Source organism: Trichomycterus rosablanca, chromosome 8 (assembly GCF_030014385.1).
Source record: "Trichomycterus rosablanca isolate fTriRos1 chromosome 8, fTriRos1.hap1, whole genome shotgun sequence".
In the NCBI taxonomy this organism is placed as follows: domain Eukaryota; kingdom Metazoa; phylum Chordata; class Actinopteri; order Siluriformes; family Trichomycteridae; genus Trichomycterus; species Trichomycterus rosablanca.
The window spans coordinates 21901460-21924165 of record NC_085995.1 but is presented as its reverse complement, the minus strand read 5'-3'; the positions used below and the strand labels follow the sequence as shown (position 1 = coordinate 21924165).

At 37.1% G+C, this 22706-nt stretch overlaps 1 long non-coding RNA gene and 1 other non-coding gene across 2 annotated transcripts; both read right to left on the bottom strand.

Annotated features, from left to right (window-relative positions):
- Positions 1-1361: 1361 nt before the first annotated feature.
- LOC134318973 (uncharacterized) lies at positions 1362-6806 on the bottom strand. The gene is made up of 4 exons (XR_010013455.1): positions 6634-6806; positions 5830-5925; positions 4713-4892; positions 1362-1698 (listed from the first exon to the last, which is right to left on the bottom strand). It is a non-coding gene; the product is annotated as an uncharacterized LOC134318973 (long non-coding RNA).
- Positions 6807-9007: 2201 nt separating this feature from the next.
- On the bottom strand, positions 9008-9079 carry trnah-gug (transfer RNA histidin (anticodon GUG)). The gene has a single exon. It is a non-coding gene; the product is annotated as a tRNA-His (tRNA).
- Between the last annotated feature and the right edge of the window lie 13627 nt (positions 9080-22706).

The window sequence follows — 22706 nt, the reverse complement described above, 5'->3', positions numbered from 1 at the left end:
ACTACCTGTTATACATATTACCCCAAATCAGAAAAAATATAAGATAATACAGGATATTTCATGTTTCGTCTGGTCAACTTCACTTCATTTGTTGATATACATTCCTGCTTTTCAGGTCTGCAACACATTTAAGGAAAAGTTGGGACGATAAAGCATTTACCACTTTATAATGTTGCCATTTCTTTCTCACAAACTGCCCCCATCCCAACTTTTTTTTGGAATAGAGTGCCTGAAATAAATGAAATAAAGTTGACCAGAAATTATGGGTTCACACTGTCTACAATTATTTAAAAGTCATAAGAACTTAGGACAGTATTTCCAGTCTCAACTTTTGAATTTTATGATTCTAAGTTATAATGGCATCTAATGCAATAGTATGCAAACAAAGATAAGATTTTATTATAGATTAAGATGTAGCAGCAAATTTTACAGCAAATCAAAATTTATTTGAGGCATTAAACTGGACAGCTTGCAGATTTATACAACTTTATACAAACAATACATGAACTATTTGTGTATGTACTGGAATGCAAAATCCACTTTACTTTTAAAGTTACATTATTGATAATGTACATGCACAACTAAAATCACTACAAAAGCACTTGGTGTGTTGAGAAATAGAGTTATTTAAAAGCGTATGAACCATACATCTATGCACATAATTATAAAAAAAAGGATTTCAGCTACAAAATGAATTTATGTGAGTTTATAAAATGAATCCATACAGCGATCTGTCAAAGCTCTAGAAAAATGTGCTGGCAACATGAATATTACAAACGGTTAGAGAATGGCTGGCAACAACCAGTGTAGAACTTCAAGCATGTAGATACATACATCTTGTGCAATGCTATTGCTTTTGGAATGGGGGACTATGGGACACAAACACCTCAACACCTCAATCTCATTGAGTTCAGAACTGAACATGATCTATTACGACAGGACAGAGCGGCAAATGAATTTAGTTGGAATATTATCAGATACTTCACTAAGCAAGCTCTTGATATGACGGCATGAACCTGTTCCAGCAGTATGTCCTTACAAAATGATGAGGGATCATAGAACAGGTCATTAGAAAAGTCACTGATGGTTAATGGTAATTGAGAGTGGAGCTCTGTTAATTGAGGCTATGTTAATTGAAGACTTACCAAGAGACTGACTGCATGAAATGATATTTATTTCTGAAAATTGTTTGGATATATTGAATTATGTCCTATTACAAAGTATTTCTGTTTACAATAACTACACTAATGTTGTTTTTTACCAACTGCATTTCTGTTTTATGCTAAATATGTTATTCAGCCCTTGTAACTGTTCGTTAGCGACTCGACATCAACATTCAGAACATTCAGAATCGAAAAGTATCATATTTTACCAGCTTGTATTTGAACAAACCAACAAACGCGCTTTTTTTTTTTAATGGTTGTGAATATAGCTGGGCTCTGTTCTATGTATGTGTGCATGTGTGACCTGACTGAAGGAGAATGTGGACCAGATGTCAGAAGCCAGACGGGGTGAGAATGTTAATGTCTCGATGTTTAAGTTTGTGCTGAGCTGCCTTTTTCCCCTCCACACCATTTACCACCAGCTTGTTGGACTGGAAGTTGGCCGAGTTTTCAGCAGCAACGTTAACTTGGGTCTTGATGCCATCCAGTGTAGTGGACTTCTGCAGCCCGAAATATGATGTCAAACTGAAACCACCTGAGACCAAACATGTTAATGAGTTAATCAGGTATGCAGTGTGAACCAAAAATCTGTGCTGCAGCAACAAAATACAATATTATACAATAGAATACAATTCAAATAACCCCAACCCCCCACGGAAACAATGTGCACAAGGCGGTAATACCCTAGATAAGGTGCCAATCCATAGCAGACTTTTTTAAATCTAGAAAAACAGTAGGAAGCTACAGTATATGTATATTGTCATCTGTCAACTAAACCTAACTGAATTTTACAAAAAAGTACCTACTGAAACAGTAAATGCTGTGTTTCTACATAGACAGTATGCAGTCTACAAGTGTAACAGGGGCAGGTTGCGCCTCACTATTGAAGAGTGAGAATAGGGGAAAAAAAGCAGTTTAAGCAAGGTCAAACAACAGCAAGGCTAAAAAACAAAAACAAAAAAGGGGACAATCACAAATAAATAAGAAGGCCAAAATAACAGAAACAAAGTAACAAATAAAATGCATAAGTGTCTACAGCCCTCAAAAGTAAAAGTGGATAAAACAGGGGCAGTGCAGAACTGAAATATGGGGTGTGTTTAAAAAGCTAGTGAGCTCTCTACATAAAGAGCACTTCACGTCATCCTACGCGCGCTCCCGAGAAGTAAGCTGTTCGAATTCTTAGATGCCTTAAAATGCTGTAAGGCACCTTAAATCTGAAAAAATTTTGACAGAATAACGAGGGAGCATCTGATGCTGCCTTAACGGTGAAGACAATCCCAGCATTCAGTGCGGCACAACTTTTCTCATAAAAAAAAAAACTAAAATAAAACAGGTGGACGGTGCGGAGAAATGAACGGAAATATTTTCAAACAATTATTATTAATTTTTAATTTGTATAAACATGCACAAGTGTCATTTATTTGCAAATTCGGGCTTGTCAGCGAATTTAACCATTTTCGGTACACGGAGGGAGACGTTAGTAGAGATGGAACGATCGATCGGCTATGAATCGGTATCGGCCGATTTTTAATCAAAATATGCTATCGGCCGATATTTCCTAAAAGTAGCCGATCCGATCGTGTGATATATAAAGACCACGTGGATTGAGCCAGACTTTGAGCTACAAAGCACCAACCATCGCATCAAAATTCGTCAACAATCGCACAGAAACTATCGTGAAAGCTCTTCATGACCTAAAATAACATCATTAACGTTGTGCATCATACATACGATGCAATTTTGCTGATTGAAATATTTACTTTAAAAAGATAATTCAACCCGGTCACATCTGAGTCGATTCTATCAGCACGTTATATAAACTCCTGGTTCACTTTGGTAAATCGTAAGCGGTTCTTGCTTGTGATGTAGATGAAAACAGAAAACGTTACAGAGCCAATCAGAGGAAAAAGTTTATTCATTACCAAATTCGTTAGTTCAGGATCATCTGCTGAACTTTTAGGATCATCAGAAAACTTTTAGCTCCTTAGATGGAACAAGTCTGACTCGGTTACAGATCTGTGGTAATAGCAGTTTAATTAAGCTTTTTAATTGAGCTTTTTAATGTAAGAGAGTCACACAGAATGTTCTGTAGTAGTTGGTGTTTATTTAAAACCCAGATATTTAATTAATAACAGTAAACACGGAGAGATAACTGAGAAGAGAAACTTACGCTTCGTGAAAAATGAATCGACTCGTGAATCACTTTAAGCGATACAGTGAACAGATCATTTCTCTTAATCATTAAGGTTTTTTCAGACTGAACTGGATAACATTAAACCTGCGTGTGTGTGTGTGTGTGGTCAGTTAGACTAATGAAATATGTCTCCTGTGGGTAAAAAAATAATTGTTTGATGTACTTTATTTACTGCTAAATTTGCAACCCAATCGGAATCGGCTATCGGCCGATATCCCTGAAAGGAGATCGGAATCGGTGCCAAAAACCCCGATCGGTACATCTCTAGACGTTAGTTGACATGCTAGTGCGTTGTGCCACCTCATCCCATTGGTTTGAATGCCATGAGGCTAACTGTGTTAGCTTAGTAAGCAAAAACTGATGGAATCGCTGTCCAAGTACTGCATTCGAATAACCTGCCTTATAAGTCAATGACTTATTAGAATCCTCTCTACTTAGGCAGTAAGAAAGCAAGGCAGTTCACTAGGTTTTCGAACACACCCATGGTGTCACAATGTCACACACTGCTCTAACCACCTGTGACAACTCAGTTATTGGAAAAAAGGAAAGACAGGGAACCCCTAGAACCAGCCGGGAATGGCAATGCACAAGCATCCTAAACATAACGTGGATTTATGAGAAGGGTCTTCTCTGAAAACTACATGTTTTCACATCGCTTCTGGTGCAATATACTCTCCCAGGGTAGTTCTGTCATAGGCCCCAAAACGCAGTCACACTACGTGAGTTCCCAAACAGTGATAAGTATGCTGGCATTGCATGATGGCAAAAATACAGACCGGGGTAAGCCCAACATCATGGCTTCAGAAAAACTCCCACCTAAATCAGCTGATTGCCAATTGGGATAAACTGACGCATCAGTCATCTGTGCCCCTCTACTAGCCAAAATAACACCGCAAAAGAACATGACTCAACATGGTTCACTGATGATCTACTTCAGCAGCTGCCACATTACAACATTAATGATTATCTGCATATAGCCCAACAGTTATCAAGCCTGGCTTGGCAAAGTCTTATAATCAGTACATGTCTCTCTGTAACACTGCTTTAAAAAATTAGTTTTATAAACTTAAAAAAAAAAAAAAAAATAGCTGTTGGTTTTATATCCGGTTGTCTCCTTTATGTGTTAATATTTTAGCTCACTCAGTAATGTTTAAGCTTTTGTTTACATGAAGCCACTTAATAAGTACCGTTAACTGTACTTTCTTCCAGCCCATAAATTCCCATGTCAGCTTTTTCTGCATTTTGACTCACACACAAAAGCTACCTGGTAATATGCCTGAAAATACACAAGTGAATGTGAACATGAGAAAGTGCTTTAAGAATTCAAATTGTTGTGATCTGTTGACTTTTCTTACCAAAGCTGTTGGAATCTGAGCCTGGGTCTGTGGGGGATTTTTGCACAACTGGACGAACCCCAAAGAGGCTCCATCGATCAGGTCCACTTGACCCTCCTTCTGTACCACCCATTAAAATGCTTATGTGAGATCTGCTGAAACTTGATGAGATGTAGGCCAGGATTCTACTTAAAAGAGATCCTGTTAAAGAGAGAATGGCATAAGTCATCAGGTATATGACAAAAATATGTAATATCATTTGACTGGTGCTGGTGCTCATTCAGTTTTCAATCAACAAAAAACTTCCTCACCATTAAAGGTATTATAGGAATATATATATAATTTACATTAAGATATTATTTCACTTAATACTATATACAAAAAAAGAAGTCTTAGTAAACAAAGACAGAATATTTATTGATACATAAAAGCAATTTTTAAAACATAAGTTGACATAATATTGAGTTTTTTACAAAAATAAATTACATTGTTCGCTTGACAAATGTCAATGTGCACTAGTATTCAACCGTCAACCTCAGTACTTGGTGGAACATCTTTTTGTGATGATAATCTCAAAAAAAAAAAAGTTAGATCAGTAAATACTAGCTTCTGACTGAGCTCACAGAGCTTTGATAACTTCCGTGATTTAATTGCTTTCTTTAAATTCTATCAAAACATTTTAGGAGATTTAAATCTGGAGACTGAGAAAGGTCGTCACACCAGGATTTCCAGAACAGATATACTGTATGTATCATCTTTTCATTGGTCATTTTGATATTCCATACACTGACAGCGATTTATACCTACAATCAACACATGTAAAAAAAGTGAAAACCACTAAAAGTGGAGATACGTGTTTTTTTTATCACACAGCGACTATATATGGTGTGTGTTTCAAAATAGACGTAAATTATGTTAATGCTTGAATGGCCCAAACCATTTATTCACAAAACATACTTTATATGTGTAATATGATTTACAGGACAATCTCAACCTGTTCGCCATCAACACAAAGCGAGCAACAGTATCATTTAAACCCCAGGCACACATTTTGCCGGGAATAGATCCATTAGTAAAAAAAATAATAATAGAAAAAAATATATAATAATTAAAAAACCCTGCACCCAAGTTGTCTGACCTGAGATTGAGCTTTGCAGGTTGTGGGCAATGAGACGGTGAATGGTGCTGATGTTAAAGGCCTGTCCTCAAAGTCCCCAATAATCATTTTCAACTTCTGTAAACAAAACAAAAAAACAATAAATAAATAATGTAATGATTTGGGTTTTGTTGTTTGATCTGGAAATGTAAGTCTTGAAATTATGTCTATCATTTACTTTTAATCTTTGAAGATGGTTTAATGAGGCATTCTATTTTCTACTGAATCATGCAAACAAAGTAAAAAAGGTAAACTGTGTGAAACCTGTGACTACACATAACAGTTTACATACAGTAAAAATACAATAATAATTAGTAATTGTATGTTAACTATATCTGCGATAGTGAATCTGTTTCTTAATTGTGCACCAGTACAGTATAAAAACTGCATTAAAGGATGATCTTTAATGAATTTCGATATATCGGAAAGATTAAGCGGCTCTGTATGGCTTTCAGTGTACAATAACAGTGTTCCATACAGCTACCCAGCTAGTGGATACTGGTTTGGTTAGTTTTAAATATGTACGGAATAGCGTTGTGTTACAGTACTGGTACTGTTCAGCTGTGTAACATTCACACTACCTCTGCTACCCTTCACACTATCTCAAATAGATGTTACTTCACTTAATTCTGTTATGGATATGATGATAAAATTGATATTGATAATAAGCAGCAGTAGTATAATAAATAATGTTAGTATGTAAACAAGGCCTCGGGTGAAGCCTGATTAGTACAGCTTTCTTTAATAAGCTGACAAGTTGGTAGCAGAGTAAAGAGAAATAATTACCTTTTAATTTGTAAAATTTTGTTCTTTTCCGTCTCAATTCGATCTTTTATTTTGTCCATATTCGATGAATATATATCTGTTTGTGTTATTGATGGATTAAAGCCTGTGTATAATGTAGTTAAATATATAATCTGATGTCTGTACTCGCTCTGCGGTTTAGCAAACTGGCTTAAACTAGTTTCTTTCCTCGCATAGACCGCTTTCAAAATAAAAGTCCGATTAGCTCACTATGTCGCGTGACATTTGTGCAATACATTTATTTAATGTAATTTTATTATACTGTTATGTTGTTCAGTTATGTTTTGTTCTATGACATTTTGTTTTCATTTCATTTTCATGTTTTACCACAGTTGTTTCCTGGTCATGGTCGTGGTGGGTCTGGTTTCCTCGGTATCACTAGGTACACAAGGTGAATCGCGGGGCCTCGGCTGAACACTATTGGTAACACTAATTATTATAAGCTCACAGCTACAGAAAGTACTAATCAGTAAGATAAGTCCGATGTTTTTTTCTGTTCTCAAAGGTAATTTTTACAATCCCAACAACACATTGTCCCTAGGTCTTAATACACTGCCTGGCCAAAAAAAAGGGTCACACACTCGTTGGACCGCCTTTAGCTTTGATTACGGCACGCATTCGCTGTGGCATCGTTTCCACAAGCTTCTGCAATGTCACAACATTTATTTCTGTCCAGAGTTGCATTAATTTTTTCCCAAAATCTTGTACTGATGATGGGAGATTTGGACCACTGCGCAAATTCTTCTCCAGCACATCCCAAAGATTCTCAATGGGGTTCAGGTCTGGACTCTGTGGTGGCCAATCCATGTGTGAAAATGATGTCTCATTCTCCCTGAACCACTCACAATTTGAGCCCAATGAATCCTGGCATTGTCATCTTGGAATATGCCCGTGCTATCAGGGAAGAAAAAATCCATTGATGGAATAACCTGGTCGTTCAGTATATTCAGGTAATCAGCTGACCTCATTCTTTGGGCACATAACGTTGCTGAACCTAGACCTGACCAACTGCAGCAACCCCAGATTATAGCACTGCCCCCACAGGCTTGTACGGTAGGCACTAGGCATGATGGGTGCATCACTTCAGCCGCATTCTTACCCTGATGCACCCATCACTCTGGGACAGGGTAAATCTGGACTCATCAGACCACATGACCTTCTTCCATTGCTCCAGAGTCCAATCTTTATGCTCCCTAGCAAATTGAAGCCGTTTTTGCCGGTTAGCCTCACTGACAAGTGGTTTTCTTAAGGCTATTCTTAATCATTCAAGATTTTTTTCCAACCACATTCCTTCCTCGAAGATGATGTTTCCTCACTGTCCTTCCACTTTTTAATAATGCGTTGGACAGTTCTTAACCCGATTTTAGTCGTTTCAGCAATCTCCTTAGATGTTTTCTCTGCTTGATGCATGCCAATAATTTGACCCTTCTGAAAAAAGAATAACATCTTTTCCACAACCACAGGATGTGTCTTTCGACATGGTTGTTTAACAAATGAGAAGCTACTCACTGCATCAGTTAGGGTTAAATAACTTGTTGCCAGCTGAAACATAATCACCTATGCAGTAATTATCCAATGGGAGGCTCTTACCTATTTGCTTAGTTAAATCCAGGTGGTGACCTTTTTTTTGGCCAGGCAGTGTATATTTATTTGAAAAAACACAATTATAAATATTGCTCTTGAGTACAAACCAAAAACCGTTAAGCTATGCGCCTTTGCAGTTTGTACACACCCAAGAGAGTTATTATTAGTAAACATTGCCACCTAATGGTGACATACTGCCGCTTCAGCTTTTTAATCTTTGGACCATGAAACGTTAAAGTTTTATGTGCTCTTTTCCGTGTAAAACCAACGTCTTTATCTGTTGACACGTAATTGATGTACGTGCTAACACGTAATATTTTACATGCCCAGGCAAACAATTCTAAGACGTTTTTGGCCCTGGTGGCCTTCCATAGAAAAAACCGGGACCGTGGCATGGTTGTTGGTAGTGTACGAGTTTAATGCACAAAGGTCTAAGACGTTCAGTACAAAATGTTACAAAAAACAAACAAACTTAAGGTTTATATAAAAGCACCTTCTGTAAGAAACGCTTGTCAAACTCAGGCAGCTTAACGGTTGAAATGTTTTGAACAGCCACTAGAATAAAAGAATAAGGAGCACGAAAAGCACCTGTACCCAGTTCCCGAGAAGAGAACAGAAAGATGTTGTTATAATAATAAATTGTAATGATAAATGAAATGAAGAACCCCGTAAGCACTTAAGTCCCAACTATATTAAGTTTACTTTTTTAATATGTTTATTTAATTTGTTTTAGCTTGTAAACACATACAATATTTCAATCAGTAAAAACTCCTGCCGTGACCCGGATTCGAACCGGGGTTGCTGCGGCCACAACGCAGAGTACTAACCACTATACGATCACGGCTCACCACTGCGGAGGTGATGACAGTGCCTGAGGTAGTGTCACAGGAGGTATCATCAAGGACGGATTAAGGATAGTCTGGGCCCCTGGGCAAAGAGTTGCCCCCCCCCTCCAAAAACATAAATAAATTAATACATTAAACAACCTGTCATTAACTAACCCTAACACAAGAATCTATTTTATATAAGTTTCTTTCTACTCTTCTTTCTTGCAAAGTCATCCACTAATTCATCAAAATTAAGCTGTCTGACCAAATCTGATTCAATGGCCAGAAGTGACAGTGAGTTCAGGCGGTTTTGGCGCATCCTAATCCTGAGTTCATTCTTAATACGAGTCTAAGTGCTATGTAGACATTTGGAAAGGTTGACTGTAAATTCAAATTTATCATGGTTTTGAGCATTTTATTAGGACATTTTTCTTTTTCTGTTATGAATGATTTGTATTGTATCAATTCATCTGCCAGGCTCATGTTCAGATCTGAAGGATATGCTGCAGCGAGTGAGTTAGCCTTTAAAGTGAGCTCACTGTTGGACATATTGTCAGGCATGAAAAGAACATCAAATAGCTCAGTTAAGTGTGTGTATGCATTCAAACTGCTTGAAATTGCTTGTCTTAAATTTAAATAATTGCAAAATTGCTAAATTAATTTGTGTCTCTGCGTTTAAGAGAAATTGAACATAATAATTTTGAAACAATACAAATTCAGAAACATTAAGTAAGGGTTTTTACAGATCAATGCCTTTTTTCTGTCTGCAGTGTTATGTGGTTACTTAAAGTATTTTTATTTATTGTGTGACTTTTTCAGATAAGCTAAAACCTTTGGCGTGTGCATTTGGTCATGGTTTAGTGGAAATGGTCACATGGATTTGAAGAGAGAAAAACTTGCATTTTCCATCTTTTTTCTTTTAGTATCATTGTTGTAGAAACAATAACAATAGTATTGTAACAGCTAAGATTTGATATAACCCTGTCTAACTATAAATTATTTAACAGACATATAGTGATGCGGTTGCCGTTGGTTGAGAGGCTAAATGAGATGCCTCTAATAGTTGTGCTTTTTACTATTAAAGGTGTTAGGTTAGCTACAATTGCAGACAACTTGTGGCTAAGATCTGCCAGTCTGGGTCTGACCACTAAAATGTTCTAACAAAAACTACATGTATACAAAAATGTTGTTGTAGACTTTTATGCACTTCTATACAGCTGTGTCTTTTATATAAAACATGCTCCCAATAAAGCTTAACTTAACTAAATATCTCAGACATGATGATAAAGATTCATTTACTCCTACCTGTCAGTTTCATGCTCCTATGAAATTGTCATAAATCATTAATATGTGTATGCACATATAACACTTTTAAAGCATATTTATATGCATCAAAAGCATAGTTTGTCTTATGACATGAAACTTTAAATGTTGCCGACATTCTAAATGAAACCCAGCCTAACTGTAAATCATTCCATAAAACTACAGTTTCTCAGGTGGTCAGGAGGCTAATTATATAATAATTATATACATATTTGCTGTGTGTTTTTTAAATTACTATTTATGCATGTGTAATTAGTTACAAAAACAAATCATTTTCAGCGAAAACCCATCCCCAACCTGACCACACTCACAGCCAATGGGCCATGAATGTACAGAAGAATTTGGCACTTCAATATTAAAGTAATGACCTTTTGTTACAGGTGTCTTTGAGCTTCCAATATTTGCAGACCTATAACTATGCATTGTGCATTTTATGTATTGCTTACTAACAATCAGATGACTATGTCTTTTTATCTATGGAAATGAAAAGAATATCCCCAAATTATGTGAGGGCCATAACAGTGCATTAAGGGTCTAAAGAATTATGTGAGATGTGCAAAACTCCTCACAGCTAGACCAGAGACGAGGATCGAACCCTCAGTCTGTTGCTGGGCAGACTTTACCAGAAACAACTTAAACCATTTAAAGTATAAATTTACAGTAAGGATCTAAAAATGTGGTAAAATTTGCATTTTCAGCTGATCAATATTTCTGTCCAATTAAATACGTGGGGCGCCGTTTCAAATGGATCTAATCAGGTTTCAGGATTAACTGTTACCAGTTAGACACAGATTGGAGATAAATAGCATGGATGTGACTGATATTGTAGCGTTTTGTATGTTATGTCCTTAGGAGTAAGTTATATTTTAGCAAATAGGGTGATCTGAAACAAAAGCTGCTTTATCCAATCTGGCAACCCTGATTCGATATCTTTTAGGGAGCACTTGGAGTCTGATCGAGTTCGCGCTTTGTGCTGGATGTTTTGGGGAACAAAAGTGGATCCTGTTGGGATATTCTGCATCGTATAATGGAACGATTAACATCTGGATGATTAAAGCAGAAAAAATTAAATGAGATTTTCAGATGGCTGCTCTGATAATACAAGGACTTTGGCTGCTGTTCCTGACCGTTGCTAGTAAGTAAATCAGGGCTTCTGGATTAATGTTTTCTTCAATATTTGAATTTTGTTTTGCAAACAATAGTAGATTAATTTGTTTATAAAGATTTTAACCCCTTAAGTCCTTGCATGATTCTTACCATAATCGCATAAACAAATCTTAAGTATTTCTACTAAGACATAAGATTGTAGGAGCAAATTCTTAAAGGGTTGTTTTAAAAATTACATTTACAATTATTTAAAAACACTGATGTAATCTAATTCCAAAAAAGCAGAAACAGAAGGACAATTTCCTGAACCATTGTGACATTTTGTAAAATGCAATAAAAACAAGAATCTGTGATTTGTTAATTATTGTTAATTTGTTTATTAGAGTTGTCTCTTATTGCTTCATTTAAATGACAAAAGTAAAAGAAAAGACTTTTAATGTTTTCACTGAACAGCTTCATCTTATTTTGTACAAATAAACACATTAAGAATTTGATGCCAGCAACACACTTGGGACAGATGCATGTTTACCACTTATTCAGTCTGGTTCAAGATTTCTTTCTTGTAATTTTAAGGGAGTTTTTCCTTGTCCTTGTTGCTCTTGGCTTGCTCATCAGGGGTTTTTGGTCCTGGAATCTGTAAAATTGTGTTGAGACATGATGGGACAAGCTGTCCAGTGTAAAAAAGTACAAACAAATTTGACTTTACTAAATTATTCTTTTTTTAAAGGGAATATTTTGCCAATTTTTGCAAGACTTCAGCTGCTCAACAGTCTGTGGTTGCTGTTGATAATTCATCTCTTCATGATGCATCATAAATGTTTGATAGAAGACAGATATGGACTTCAGGCAAGCCAATCAAGCACAAGTACTCAGTGTTGACGAAGCCACATTGTTGTAGCACATTCAGAATGAGGTCTGGCATTGTTTTGCTGAAATAGACATTACCTTGATGGCAACATGGTCTCTTTAAAATGTAAATATACGCATCTGCATCTTAACATGTATGCAAGCCACATGCACTGATGCTCTTTTGCACTTTTGCGTCTCCTTGGCACAGAGAACTTGATGTCTATTTTTTCCAAAAACAAGATGAAATGTGGACTCAACTGACCACAGCACACACTTCCATTGTCTTTTGGTCCGTCTGAGTTAAGCTCAGTCCCAGAGAGTTCTGCTCTGATTAAGGGGTTTTTCTTTGCATAATAGAATTTCCGATTGTATTTCTTGATGCAGCGACTGACTGTGTTAAGTGACAACGGTTTAAAGAGTGCTCTTAATCCCATGTGGCTTTATGTACCACAGTAGCATCACAGTTTCTCATGCAGTGCTGCCTAAGGGATTGTTGTAGTTGTAGTGAAAGTATTTTTTGCTAGATATAAGACCTCAGCTGCTTAACAGTCCAAAGTGTTTGATGGTATATACAGCTTTTCATAATATATGCTTTTACATGTATTTTGTGGGTGACAGATTTGGACTGCAGGCAGACCACTCTAGCACCTGCACTCTCTTAATACAAAGCTATGTTGTTGTAACACATGCATAATATAGCTTGGCATTATCTTGCTGAAACAAGCAGGGATGTCCCTAAAATGCAATTTGGATAGCAGCATATGTAGCTCCAAAATGCAAGTGACCCATGCAAATGTCACCAACTCACCCTCATGTCCCCCACTGAATGGCAGACAATGGCATTTAAACTTAATTTATTAGTTAATTTATTTAGTTTTCCTCTTTGGCTGGGAGCACAGAATCCATTATTCCCTAAAACAATCAAAAAGGGTGGATTTGTCAGAGCACATCACTTTTTGTGTTAGTCTATATTAATCAGGCTTAAGTCTAAATAAGTGGTGTTACTGCATGTTGCTGATATATCCAATTTGAGAAGTAGAGTCTTGCAAGTTGCATTTTTAAATGCAGTGATGAACTATGTTTACTCACAGGGGGTAAGGAGTAAATATGCATTTTGCAATACTTGTTGTCACCTATACAGAATAGAATAAAATGCCTTTATTTGTCAAATATACATATGCATATTTTTACCCATCAGTACTCTATGATCTATAACAACAAGATAAAACATGTTAAAAGCTGAAATGTCTTATATATAATATTTAGACCCCTTCACTGAATAATTTACGGAAGCCCCGATTGCAAAAGTTTGTACACTGGATTTGTTGGCAGATCATCTCAAGGCAGATTTGAGTCTGGGCATTGGCTGGACACATTTAGTGACTTGCCTGAAAGCCATTACAGTGTTGTTTTGGTTGTATGCTTTGAATCAGAGATGTTCTAGAAGGTGCACTGTCCCCAAATCTAAATTTTTGTACAGTTTGAGGTCATCATTAAGGATGTTCCTGCATTTTTCTGTCTCTCAATTCTTACCATGGGATACTTAAGTATTCTTAAGCCACTCTGCCATATAGGTGCTGTAGAAATGGTTGTTCACTTCTCTGACCAATACCCTTCTTGCCCAGATGCCCAGTTGTCCTGAACTGGACAGCCAGTTCTAGGAAGGTTTTAGATTGTGCCAAGCTTTTTTTCCAGTTCAAAGAGCCTCTGTGGTCCAGGGAACACCTTCCTGATTTTGTTTTCTCCATGATTTATGCCTTGTTATGTCCCTGATTTATGCTACATTCTCAATTTATGCCTTGCTACAATCAGATTCAGAACAGTACCTTAGACTTCATGGTATTTATTTTGGATCACTTACAGACCCTGGTGTGTGTGTCCAAACTATGTCTGATCAATTAAAATTGCAACAGGTGGAATCCAGCTGAGCTCATGACTCATCTCAGGGATAAATAAAGCCAACAGGATTTACCAGACCACAATTTGTGCCACAGCAAATGATCTGAATTCTTTTTTCTGCATTTTCCATACTGTCCCAAATTTGGAGTTGTAAATTGTGAGTAAAATGCTGATTATTAAACCCTTTAAAATGAACGCTGCATTTTAATAAAGTGGTGTACAGGAAAGTGGACGACCTATAGCATCAATGTATTATTACACAAGAAAAGCTGCAGGCCACATAAAAATGTGTTCATTTAGCTTCTGACTCAGATTTAGGACAACTCACGGCAGTGATGAACAAGGAAAGACCTTTGCAATGCAATCTGAACAGTATAATAGTGCACATAGTACAATTATTGGTAGACATTATACTGACAGTAAAATAAAGTTAAAGCAGAGCAAAGTACAGTGTCTGAGATAACCCCAGTAAGCTTTACTGGTAAAGGAATGCATGACTGTTGCACACTTCAGTCCAGTGCCTGTGTGTCTATCCATGCGTTTAGGTTTCAGGGCAGGATAAATATGACTATGATCAAATTATTTGCTCAGTGAGTCAGAGCTTCAGATGGCCTCTGAGGAACACACATCACACAATGTGCACACACACACACACACACACACACACACACACACACAAAAATGGTATGATGTCCGAAAGTATGTGGACTAGAACTAGATAAGGACATTCTATTTCGAATTCATGTACATTGATATAATGTTGCTTCTGGAAAGGCTTTCAAAACATTTTGGATTGCGGATTGTGTCTGTGGGATCCTGTGCTCATTTAGTCAAAAGAGTATTTTTGAGGTCAGACACAATGACTGTTTTAATTTGCATAAACATCTGAAATAAATATTTTTTTTAGCATGCCAACATGTTAGCTTAGATTGATTATTCAGTTTGAAGCTCCTGAACCTCATGAAAATGTTGAGTAAGCTATGAAAATAATCGCTCATTCTCTATATTATGAAATATACACCCATTTACAGTGTGCATAGCAGTTCTTACAGGGTCACAAAATATTGAGCCTTTGCAATTGAGTTACTTATCCCCTTATTCTTTTATTCCCAAGCGTAATCACATCACCTGTTTTAATTATTTATTAGGATTTTACCGTCATGTTTTACACACTGGTTACATTCATGACAGAACAGGATTCATCAGTTCACAAGTTTAATGTCAAACACAGTCATGGACAATTTAGTATCTCCAATTAACCTGGCTGCATGTCTTTGGACTGTGGGAGGAAACCGGAACTCCTGGAGGAAACCCACACAGACACGGGGAGAACATTCAAACTCCACACAGAAAGGACATGAAATACCCACCTGGGGATCGAACCCAGGACCTTCTTGCTGTGAGGTGACAGCGCTACCCACCAAGCCACTGTGCCGCCCCATCATCTGTTTTAGTTGTTCTTTTAAATATTCTACAATGCTTCTCTTCATGGTTTTAAAATCAGAACGTGTATTCTAAACAAAGAACAAACACACAAACAAAATGGTAAATTGAAAAGTAATGATGATCTAAAACATTATGTGTCTTTGAATTGTTTTTGTTGAAATACAGATGTTTCAGTCACTGGTTGCAGCGATGACTTTTTTTGTTTTTACTTGCATTTCTTATACTGTGTCGTTTTTTTTTTTTTTTTGAATTAAGGCTTGTATTTGACAACAATATCTTTAGTATGTTATTCTAAAACATTTGCTTACTAATAAATTGTTTGTGAAGAATTTTATAACTATATTATACTGTATTGTGGTTCTATAACTATAGTATATTTTATTGTAAGCCTTTAGCTTTAAATATTATTTAATATAATGTTATTTAGAAGTTGTATTTGGTTTGGGAACAGCCAAAACAATAGATTGTGATGTATAAAGCCTTTTCACCTGCTGTTATTAGTTGGTTGGAAGAATTGGAAGTGCATTTTAATATATAGTTTTTTAAGGGTATAGATGCAGAGAGATTTGTACAACTGTTAATAGCATGATTAGACCATCCTTTATTAGTTATTATTTATGTTGGTTTAAAGACACTTAATTATTAAGCTTGTGAATATTCCAAATGCGAACAATTACATGTACATCCCTGCCAGACACATACAGTACATTTCAACCCTGCACATTGTCTTGTACAGCAACTGAACGTATCTACGTCAGTAACCATGAATTCAGTTATTCATTTATTTATTCCTTCGTTTGTTTATTCTTCATGAACTGTTTATGAATCATCCAGATTAGAGCCAGTCGTGGTGGGTCCAGAGCCTACATGGAAACACAGGGTGTCCATAGAGTTCAGCTTTATGTTGGCTGTTTGTGTTCGTATCTGTCAGCACTTTATGTGATGCAGCTTTGACTTTAGTGCAGATGAATAATTCATTAAGTTTAAGTGCATTCAGGTGGAGGAGATGTGCATGCGAGATGTGCATGTGACTGTGAGAATGTGTGTTTGTGTGTATGGATAGACATGTACACTGAGTGAGTATCCAGTTTATTAAAACAAGAATTTAATTTGTTAATTCTCTTGAACCTTCATGTATAACAGACAAAACTACAAAGAAATAAATGTTAATGTTTAGCTAACTTGATTGTATTTAACAAATATAAACAAAAGTATACTTTGACCTGGACTGCCCCACCTGGAGATCGAACCCAGGACCTTCTTGCTGTGAGGTGACAGTGCCACCCTTGTAATGCTCCAGTACCATTTAAGAAAAAGCAGCCCCCAAATCATAATGTTCCCACCTTTATACTTCACTGTGGATGTGGTGACTATATCACAGTATGACTTACATTATTATTAGATGTTTGTCTAACCTACAGACAGGTGACACAAGAAGGAAAAAAAACTTCAATTACTGAAGAAACAAAAAGTACAGATGTTTCCAGGCAGGTGTACTTCATGAAACAATTAAGCAGTTAATATAATTTTTTTTTGGCATGTATAGGCAGGCCCAGCAAGTTTTAATTTTGGATCAAGATGGCAATATTTACACTAGTATGCTAGTATGTACATTTTTTAGTTAAAGGGTACATATTTTGTATCTTTAGTTTGTAGATTTTACATAAGAAAGGTATGTCATATCCCATATTTGGAAAAGTTTTATTTAACTGTTAATTTTGTTAATATAAACAATGTTTGATGGATTTTTTTTTTTAGAAAATCTTCTAATATAATTTAACATGGCCTATCTGTATCCATATACACCGAGCAGCCATAACATTAAAACCACCTCCTCGTTTCTACACTCACTGTCCATTTTATCAGCTCCACTTACCATATAGAAGCACCAAAAATATCCAGCCAACAGCGCCTTGTGGGCAGCGTCCTGTGACCACTGATGAAGGTCTAGAAGATGACCAACGCAAACAGCAGCAATAGATGAGCGATCGTCTCTGACTTTACATCTACAAGTTGGACCAACTAGGTAGGAGTGTCTAATAGAGTGGACAGTGAGTGGACATGGTATTTAAAAACTTCAGCAGCGCTGCTGTGTCCGATCCACTCATACCAGCACAACACACACTAACACACCACCACCATGTCAGTGTCACTGAAGTGCTGAGAATCAACCACCACCTAAATAATACCTGCTCTGTGGTGGTCCTGTGGGGGTCCTGATCATTGAAGAACAGGGTGAAATCAGGGTAAAAATTTATGTAAAGAAATAGATGTACTACAGTCAGTAATTGTAGAACTACAGCTTGCTTCTATATGGTAAGTGCAGCTAATAAAATGGACAGTGAGTGTAGAAACAAGGATGTAGTTTTGTAAAGCAAAAAAAACACCAGAAACAAGGAATGCAATAAATTAGAAGTTGCAGAAACAAGGACAGTGTAGTGTGCTTTACATTGTCATGGACGTATGAGGCTACCATGCAGATCTGGATCCCCAGCTTTGTGTTTTTTATTTGTGTAATCATTAATAAACTGGTTTGAGGCTTTTTGAGGTCATCTAAGCCCATAATGATGTAAAACTCACTTGACTGTGGTTGCAGCATGACTTCTCTGTCTGTCAGTTTGAATCTTGGTGTTGTTGCTTATAATAACTGTAGTGGATTTAATTCACTCTGATTCTTTGTCCCTTAGACACACAGTAGTACCACAACATTGCTTAGGCCACTTGTCACAAATCATTAAAATGTTCTCAATGCAGCCCACATATCTGGATGCATATTATAGTGATTATCAGAGGGCATTCATTTAATGCTACTTAACAAACAGACTAAAATACCTTCCTTTTATTATAACAGAGCTCCTGTTTATTATAAATTAAGGCTGCAATGGCAATGTTTTAAGTTTAAGCAAGCCTCAAGTAAAATGAGTAAATCATGTAATTCATTACACTGATGAGCCAACAACACATTAGGACCAACCGTAAAACAGGTCATGGACTCCACAATACATCTGACGGAGTCCTGTAGAATATGGCTTAAGAATAGGTGGATTGTCCTGTAGTGTATCTTGGTGGCATCTCTTTCTCGAGTAATTGATGCCAATGTGCCATGTTGTCCATATGATTTTGGAGAAAATGATTTTGTTTTTTTCACACCAGTCAATCTTCTGCCGTTGCTCTAATGTCCAGTTCTGAAGTCTGAAAGCCCATTGTAAGTGCTTCTGATGGTGGACAAGACTTAATATGATCATAATTACTGATTATATCAGCTGCATTCTATAATAATAATAATAATACATTTTATTTATATAGCGCTTTTCAAGATACTCAAAGACGCTTTACATAAGACAAATAATCAAAACAAATACATACACCATACAAATCATAGTACAAAATCAAAATAGTACATCAACATCAAGAATAATTAAAATAAAAACAAAGAGAGCAGCATAAGACAGTTCATTAAAAATTAGCTAAATTATGAGAGAGAACAACAAATATAGAACAATTTCTTAAAATTAGACAGAAACAGGACAGATTCACATGCAATCAGGAAACTGAAAACTTTACAAGTTTTAGGATCTAGGACTTCACATTTCTGTCGTGATCTAAGTATAAAAACTATTAAAAAGAATAGCAAAAATAAAAGCATTTATTTCGTGTTGTTACAAGTTAAATGCCATTTTGAATAGATGAGTTTTGAGAAGTGACTTGAATTTGGACAGGTCAGGACAATCTCGTAGGTGTTTGGGGAGAGCATTCCATAAAGATGGAGCAGCTATGGAAAAGGCCCTGTCACCCCAGGTCCGGTGCTTGGTCCTAGAGGGTATGGACAGTAGGTTAGCCTCAGAAGAGCGAAGGCTACGGGAGGGAATGTGCTGATGGAGCAGGTCGGTGAGGTAGGATGGGGCCTGATTATGGAGAGCTTTGTGAGTGAATAGAAGAATTTTGAATTGAATGCGTTGAGCAACGGGAAGCCAATGAAGTTTTTGGAGAACAGGTGTAATATGATCACGGGAGCGAGTATGAGTAAGGAGGCGAGCAGCTGAATTCTGGATATACTGAAGTTTTTTTAGGATTTTGTTAGATGTACCATAAAGGATGCTATTGCAATAATCAATTCTGGATGTAATAAAAGCATGAATCAAGGTTTCGGCGGCAGAAAAGGAGAGTGATGGACGTAGACGTGCTATGTTTTTTAGATGAAAGAAAGCAGTTTTGGTGATGTGATTTACATGGTGGTCAAAAGAGAGGTTGCTATCAAAAATTACACCAAGATTTCGGATGTTAGAAGACGGAGACAAAGTGTCATTATCAATGGTAATTTGAAAATTTTTTGTGGTTTTTGCCAGGGTTGTAGGACCTACGATGATCATATCAGATTTTTCACAGTTTAATTTGAGGAAATTAGCTTTCATCCACATTTTCATTTCAGTGATGCATGCAATTTGTCAGAGTGGAGTGAAGTTCAGTATTAATGGATTTGGAGGAGATGTAAAGCTGAATATCATCAGCATAGCAGTGGAAATGTAAACCATGCCGACGTATGATGTCACCAAGGGGGAGCATATAAAGAATAAACAAAAGGGGACCTAACACTGAGCCTTGGGGAACGCCTTGGGACAGTGGAGCAATGGCAGAACTACAATTGTTGATATTAACAAACTGTTCTCTGTTTACGAGATATGACCTTAACCACAAAAGGGCAGTACCAGTGATGTTGACAGAGGATTCAAGGCGGGACAGAAGAATGAAGTGATTAATGGTGTCAAAAGCTGCAGTAAGATCAAGGAGGACGAGAATATTAATTTGTCCAGAGTCTGAGGAAAGAAGAAGGTCATTTGTGACTTTGAGGAGGGCTGACTCAGTGCTGTGCTGGGGGCGGAAACCAGACTGAAATGATTCAAATAGATTATTGGAATTTAGGTGATCTTTGAGCTGTGAGGCAACAACACGTTCCAGTATTTTCGACAGAAATGGAAGATTGGAAATGGGCCGAAAGTTACTCATAATGTTAGAGTCAAGTCCAGGTTTTTTAAGTATGGGAGTAACAGCAGCCAATTTGAGTGATTGAGGGACTGAGCCAGAACTAAGAGAGGAATTGATTATCTCTGTGATAAGTGATGAGATAACTGGAAAACAACCCTTAACAAGTTTTGATGGAGCAGGATCCAAAACACAAGTGGAGCTTCGCATCCCTGTCAAGATCTCAGATAGGTCCAAATGAGACACAGGTGAGAACTGAGACAGAGGCTGGGTAATAAATTGAGGTGAGACAGGCGGAGAAACAGAGATGACAGGGGAAACTGTCAGAAAATTGTGGATATTCTCAACTTTTGTTTGAAAAAATTAGAGGTAAGAGTTACACTTGTCAACTGTAAAGGAATTGGTAGTATTGTCAACTGGTTTGAGAAGTTTATTTATTGTGGAAAAGAGAGTCTTAGGATTTGTTGATCCAGCATGTATGAGTTCGGAATAGTAAGTGGATCGGGCTGCCGTAAGAGCGTCTTTGTAATGTTGAAGATAATCAGAATAAATCTGATAATGTACTGTTAGACCGGTTTTCTTATAAAGTCTTTCAAGCTGGCGTTTACGGGATTTCATTTGGTGAAGCTCAATTGTGTACCATGGTGCAGAATGACTAAATGAAACAAATTTGGTTCTCAAAGGAGCCAGCTCATCAAGACATGAGGCGAGTATGTCATTATAGTAATCGACAAGGTCAGATGAATTACTAGACAGTACAGGACAGACAGACATCTTTTTAACAAGAGAATCTGAGAAAGCAGAGGGAGAGATATATTGAAGATTCCTGAAGGATATTTTACGTTTAGCTCTAGTGATGGGCTTAGTGACCTCAATGTCCATGATGATTGTCAAATGATCAGAGACAGTAAGGTCATGGCTGGACGGCTGATGAACTAGGACACCAGTAGAGCAGACAAGGTCAAGAGTATGACCTTTTTTATGAGTTGGAAAATGTATATGTTGTGTGAAATTAAAACACTGTAACAATTCCAAAAATTCCCTGGCAAATTTACAGTTGTTGTCATCAATATGGATGTTAAAATCACCCATAAGCAGTACAGAGGATGAGAGGGCACTAAGCTGGGTTAAAAAATCTGAAAAATCAGAGAGAAAGGAAGCGTTTGGCTTTGGCGGACGATAAACTACAGCAGTGACCAGAGGAGTAGGCCCTGACAACTTGAAAGCCAGGTGTTCAAAAGAAAGAGCAGCAGGAAAAGACAAAGTGGTTATTTTAATATCATCCCTATAGACTGCAGCAACACCACCACCTCGCCCTTCCATACGAGGTTCTTCAATATACGAGTATCCCATTGGCGTGGTCTGATTTAACGTAAAATAATCCAAGGGTTTATGCCAAGTTTCAGTGAGACAGAAAAAGTCTAGTTCACTGTCAGATATAAATTCACTGAGTACAGTACTTTTTGTGTTGAGTGAACGAACATTAAGCAATGCCATTTTCAAGTGGTATTGTTGTGTAGTTGGCTGTGAGGAACGAGGAAGAGAACGGAGATTTGCAAAGTCCACTCCGCGTTTCCCATCCCACTCCGTGGACAGCGTTGTCATGGAGACTACACCGCTACTAGTGTGCAAGGCAGCAGTGCTCTGATGATGTGTTTGCGGAGCGGCAGTGCGCACGGCTGACCAGAAGGATGGAATAGCGTTACCGTTTCGAAAATAAACAAGCTTTCTCCGAGAGCCCCTGTGAATATAACGAGGCCGGCGAAGGAGTCCAAGCTGTTTGATGACTGAAATACACGATGGAGTAGTGCAATTGTTGAACTTCCTCAGCTGGTCAACGGAATAGTTCAACATCGTGCCGATCCCAGGAAATCTCACCCACCGTTCACCACCGGCCGCAGACGCGATGTACAGTAGAAAGAACAAAAAGTATCAAAAGAACAAATAAAAGTATCAAAAGTAACATAAAAGAAATAGAGCCACAAGGTGTGTAAAAAGATGAAAACGAAAAACGATAGAAATACAATAAAATACGATAAA